Source organism: Bubalus kerabau, chromosome 9, assembly GCF_029407905.1.
Source record: "Bubalus kerabau isolate K-KA32 ecotype Philippines breed swamp buffalo chromosome 9, PCC_UOA_SB_1v2, whole genome shotgun sequence".
Classification (NCBI taxonomy): domain Eukaryota; kingdom Metazoa; phylum Chordata; class Mammalia; order Artiodactyla; family Bovidae; genus Bubalus; species Bubalus kerabau.
Window position 1 is genome coordinate 70,614,741 of NC_073632.1, and position 6,000 is coordinate 70,620,740.

The following is a 6,000-nucleotide window of genomic DNA, read 5'->3' on the forward strand; positions in this document are numbered from 1 at the left end:
CAATCATTTATTGAGTACTTTTGCGCAGGGGAAAATCAAAGATGAATGAAAACTATTCCTGCCTGAAGGCGGCTTACAGTTTTGAGGAAGAGTGCCCTGCAATGGCAGTTCCTCTGACAAGTGTTCCATTGTGAAAATGAATGGAGATTCAATTTGGAACTCCAAAGGTGCTAGCTAGACACGTCCATCGAATCTCTACAGAATGCAGGTTTTTTAATTAAACGAGGACTGGAAATACTATGCTTTGACAAGTTGATCTTCAAGATCGCAGAAATTTCTTCATCTATTTAAAAAGGTATCTACAAGTACACGATGTATTATTGCACTTAAGTCTATTTGGTCTTATATTAATAACACACCTGTGAGGTCATAGGAATCATTGCACACACACGCACACCCACCCCTACTTACTGAGACGTTCCTGGAGGAATTCGGAGGCCTGTTCCATCCAGAAAACAAGCATAAGCCCTGGGGCCGAGAGACTCAGCGTCTCTGGGGACCTCAGTCTGCGTGGCGAGTACCCCGTACCCATATAGGACACAGCGCGACTGCTATGGACGTGATATAATCATGTGGACCTTCACTCACCAGAGACTCGATTTCAGAGTAAATTTGGGAGACAGAAAAAAAACCCCCACTCCACCCCTGCGATCAGCAAAGCTGGGGACACCCTTAGAGGGCAGAGGTCACTGCATCCAGGCCGTGCCTGCCGGCCTGCTTCACGAGTTTCCCAGGCTGCGTGGGCCCCCACCTCGCCAGTGCACATTTTTCCCCCTAAAATTCTTGAAATAGCAGAGCCTGGGAGCCGGAAGGGCGTGGGGCTGTGCCTGCTAACAGAGCCAGAAGGCCGCGCCCGGGCTGCGGCTGGCGCGGCGGATGGCTCAGGGCTGAGGCCCCCAGGGCGCAGAGCAATCCCGGCAAGCTGGGAGAGCCCGCGGGCAGCAGAGGGAGGAGGGCACGCCGCCCTCCCGCCGCCCTTTCACCCTTCCCCGGCTTTCTCCTGGGGCGACCGGGAAGGTGCATGGGGCTGGAGCCGGGCTGAGGTTGCTTCCGATCCGCTCGGCTAGCCTTGTCCTCGGGTCCCCACTCGGGCGGGGCTGGGCTCCCGGGGCGCGGCAGGGAGCTCGCTGCCCGGAGGCCGGCGCTTAGCAGCCGCAGCCCTGACATCTGGCGGCGCGGCTCTTCCACCCGGCCCTGCGGATCAAGGCCGCGGAACCACTGTGGATCCTGGCTCAGGAGTCGCGGCCGCCCGGGACCTCCAGGCCGAGGGATGCTGGAGCCTCTCAAGGGAGCGGCGGGGATGCTCGAGTCTGTCGTGCAGAGGCCCAGACGCGGGCACGGCTGCTGGGTCTCCGGTGGGCTCTACCTGCTCTTCTCCGAGGGGCTGGGCTGCCAGGCCCGACAGGCCGCCTTCTGAATCTCTGAGGTGAGGGCCGGAGTCTGTCTGGGGATCGGTCCGGTCCGGTAGAAAGTATCCCCCGCTCCCCACCCCACGCCGCCCGGAGTCTGGGAATCACTCATTGTGTGCAGACACAAAGAAGGAGCATGGGTTGACGGTCTATTGGAATCGGTTAAAAACACACCACACTTTGCCGAGGAAAACATTTTTCATGAGACGAGCAGAGAGTGGAGTCCAAAGTTGAAAACAACAGGCAGGTGCTGTGCCGCACACTGAAACGATGCCAAAGGCACCGGGAACGCTGGGCCCGCATTTAAAGGGATTACTTCGAGTCCTTGAATTCTTCCCAGAAAGAAGATAGCATATATATTTAAATGAAAGTGAAAAAGTAAAAGTGTTAGTTGCTCAGTCCATGAACCATAGCCCACCAGGCTCCTCTGTCCATGGGATTCTCCAGGCAAGAATACTGCAGTGGGTAGCCATTCCCTCTCCAGGGGATATATTTAAATGAAAAAGTAGTTAATGAAGAGGGATATTTGTATTGCCTATTTGGATTTGTCTTTCTTTCCACGAGGAAAAGCCCAGTGCAGGTGAGAAAGAGTAATAGCATTCTAAAGAAAAAAAGCCTCAATTATTCAAACATATTAACTTAGGTGAAAAAAATGGCAAGATAAAGCAAAATAAAATCTTGAAATCATAAATGTGGTCTATGCTGTCTCAGGGAATGCTTGTGTTGATTCACAGCGTCTGTCCAGAGAAGAAATATAGAAATTGCCTTTAGAAAGGCAATATAAAAAGTGCATATTTCTTATTTCTAAGTATTAATCATTGCATTTCCTTTACCTCATTGAAAATCCATGAAAGAATATCACTTTTGTGGTATCTGGATTTTTAAAAACAGGTCTGTCAAAGTGTGATGAACTTGGAAATGCACAGGTTTCTTTTACTATTTTAGGACATCAACTTCTTAGGAGTTTTGCTGATTTCTGTGATTCGTACAGGTATATTCTTCAATATAACAACAATAATAATAATGTCAATTTGAGTGTTTAATATTCTGTTCATACACTGGACCAGATCAGTCCCACTAGGTGCTTACCCTCTATCACACCTTTACAAAAATGTTCATTTACTCATGATTCCTCTCTCCACATCTTCACTCTCTAAACCACACCCTCTGTAATCAGGGCTCCTCTGATAAGTCTTCCTTTATCTTGGTAGTGGAGTAAAAGTCTGGATATATCTGTCACCAAAGTAGAGTTGACTGATTTGTTCTGCTTTCCCTTAGCTCACATGCACCACCCCCCACTTTCCATACAGAAATAACCACCCTTCAAAACTCCTATAGCTTCAATCTATTATTTACTGCATTTTGATTTGAAATCCCTTATCTTGCTTTTTATTACAGTCTATGCTCATGAGCCTGTAAGCCCTTTGAGGGTAGAGATTGTGTCTTATATCCAGGCTCCCTTCTCTAATATTCCTTGACACATTTCAAGGTAAAAATGAGCAGTCAATAAATGCCATTGAACTAAATTCAATTCATTTTGGGCGGTCATAGGTAATGGATTTATACTTATCCTCATATTATCAAAAATATCCTAGATTTTACAGAGTGAGTAATGATCCTCTCTCAACACTGTGTGCATGCTAAGTTGCTTCAGTCGTGTCCAGCTCTTTGCAACCCTATGGACTGTAGCCCAGCAGGCTCCTATGTCCATTCTGTAGGCAAGAATGGTGGCTCAGACGGTAAAGTGTCTGCCTACAGTGTGGGAGACCCGGGTTCGATCCCTGGTTTGGGAAGATCCCCTGGAGAAGGAAATGGCAACCCACTCCGGTACTCTTGCCTGGAAAATTCCATGGACTGAGGAGCTTGGTAGGCTACAGTCTATGGGGTCGAGTCGGACATGACTGAGTGACTTCACTTCACTTCAGGCATTTAGATATGTCCTAAACAAAATCCCTTATCATTATACAGTGGAAGTGACAAATAGATTCAAGGGATTAGATCTGATAGACAGAGTCCCTGAAGAACTTTGGATGGGGGTTCATGGCATTGTACCAGAGGCAGTGATCACAACCATTACCAAGAAAAAGAAAGGCAAAAAGGCAAAATGGTTGTCTGAGGAGGTCTTACAAATAGCTGAGAGAAGAGAAGTGAAAGGCAAAGAAGAAAAGGAAAGATATACCCATTTTAATACAGAGTTCCAAAGAATAGCAAGGAGAGATTTAAAAAAGCCTTCCTCAATGATCAGTGCAAAGAAATAGAGGAAAATAATAGAATGGGAAAGACTAGAGATCTCTTCAAGAAAATTAGATATACCAAGGGAACATTTCATGCAAAGATGGGCACAATAAAGGACAGAAATGGTATGGACCTAACAGAAGCAGAAGATATTAAGAAAAAGTGGCAAGAATACACAGAAAAACTATACAAAAAAGATCTTCATGACCAGATAATCACATTGTGATGGTGTGATCACTCACCTAGAGCCAGACATCCTGGAATGCAAAGTCAAGTGGGCCTTAGGAAGCATCACTATGAATAAAGCTAGTGGAGGTGATGGCATTCCAGTTGAGCTATTTCAAATCCTAAAAGATGATGCTGTGAAAGTGCTGCACTCAATATGCCAGCAAACTGGGATACTGGAAAACTCAGCAGTGGCCACAGGACTGGAAAAGGTCAGTTTTCATTCCAATCCCAAAGAAAGGCAATGCCAAAGAATGTTCAAACTACCGCACAATTGCACTCATCTCACACGCTAATAAAGTAATGCTCAAAATTCTCCAAACTAGGCTTCAACAGTACATGAACCATGAACTTCCAGATGTTCAAGATGGCTTTAGAAAAGGCAGAGGAGCCAGAGATCAAATTGCCAACATCTGTTGGATCATTGAAAAAGCAAGAGAGTTCCAGAAAACTATCTGCTGCTGCTGCTGCTAAGTCCCTTCAGTCATGTCTGACTCTGTGCGACCCCAGAGACGGCAGCCCACCAGGCTCCCCCGTCCCTGGGATTCTCCAGGCAAGAACACTGGAGTGGATTGCCATTTCCTTCTCCAATGCATGAAAGTGAAAAGTGAAAGTGAAATCGCTCAGTTGTGTCCAACTCTTAGCGACCCCATGGACTGCAGCCTACCAGGCTTCTCTGTCCATGGGATTCTCCAGGCAAGAGTACTGGAGTGGGTTGCCATTGCCTTCTCCAAGAAAAGTATCTACTTTTGCTTTATTGACTATGCCAAAGCCTTTGACTGTGTAGATCACGACAAACTGTGGAAAATTCTTAAAGAGATGGAACTACCAGACCACCTAACCTGCCTCCTGAGAAATGTTTATGCAGGCCAAGAAGAAACAGAAGTGGACATGGAACAACACACTGGTTCTAAATAGGTAAAGGAGTATATACGTCAATATATATGTCAAGGCTGTATATTGTCCCCATGCTTATTTAACTTATATGCAGATACTTTATGAGAAATTCTGTGCTGGATGAGGCATTAGCTGGAATCAAGATTGCCAGGAGAAATACCAATAACCTCAGATACGGAGATGACACCACCCTTATGGCAGAAAGTGAAGAAGAGCTCTTTCCCTTCAGCACGCCACTGAAGATCCTGGTGTCGCCATGGGCTGTCGCCCCACCCGGTGTTACAGGTATTGGAAGAACAAGCTGTGCCCAAAGTCCCGCTTCTGCCGAGGTGTCCCTGATGCTAAGATCCACATCTTCGACTTGGGGCATAAGAAAGCCAAAGTGGATGAGTTCCCACTCTGTGGCCACATGGTGTCATATGAGTATGAGCAGCTCTCCTCTGAAGCCTGGAGGCTGCGCATATTTGTGCCAACAAGTACATGGTGAAAAGCTGTGGCAAAGATGGTTTTCACATCCGAGTGTGGCTCGACTTCTTTCATGTCATCTGCATCAACAAGACGTTATCTTGCACTGGAGCTGATAGACTCCAGACAGGTATGTGTGGTGCCTTTGGAAAGCCCCAGGGCACAGTGGCCAGGGCCCACATTGGCCAGGTCATAATGTCCATCCACATCAAGCTGCAGAACAAGGAGCATGTTATTGAAGCCCTCCACCGGGCAAAGTTCAAGTTCCCTGGCCGCCAGAACATCCACATCTCCAAGAAGTGGGGATTTACCAAGTTCAACACAGATGAATTTGAAAACCTTGTGGCAGAAAAGCAACTCATCCTGGACAGCTGTGGGGTCAAATACATCTCTAATCGTGGTCCCCTGGACAAATGGCGGGCCCTGCACTCATGAGCATCAGCGCTGTCCCCTCCTTAATCATACTCACCAATAAATGCTATTTCCTGTCAAAAAAAAACACAAAAAACTGAAACAAACAAAAAAAGAAAGTGAAGAAGAGCTAAAGAGCCTCTTGATGAAAATGAAAGAGGAGAGTGAAAAAGTTAGCTTAAAACTCAGTATTCAGAAAACTAAGATCATGGCATCCAGTTCCATCACTTCATGCCAAATAGATGGGGAAACAGTGAGAAACTTTATTTTGGGGGGCTCCAAAATCACTGCAAATGGTGGCTGAAGCCATGAAATTAAAAGACACTTGCTCCTTGGAAGAAAAGTTATGACCAACCTA

The 6,000-nt window shown here is 46.6% G+C and overlaps 1 pseudogene; it reads left to right on the forward strand.

Moving 5' to 3' along the window:
• The first annotated feature begins 5,022 nt into the window (after positions 1-5,022).
• LOC129619413 (60S ribosomal protein L10-like) lies at positions 5,023-5,666 on the forward strand (annotated as a pseudogene).
• The last annotated feature ends 334 nt before the right edge of the window (positions 5,667-6,000 follow it).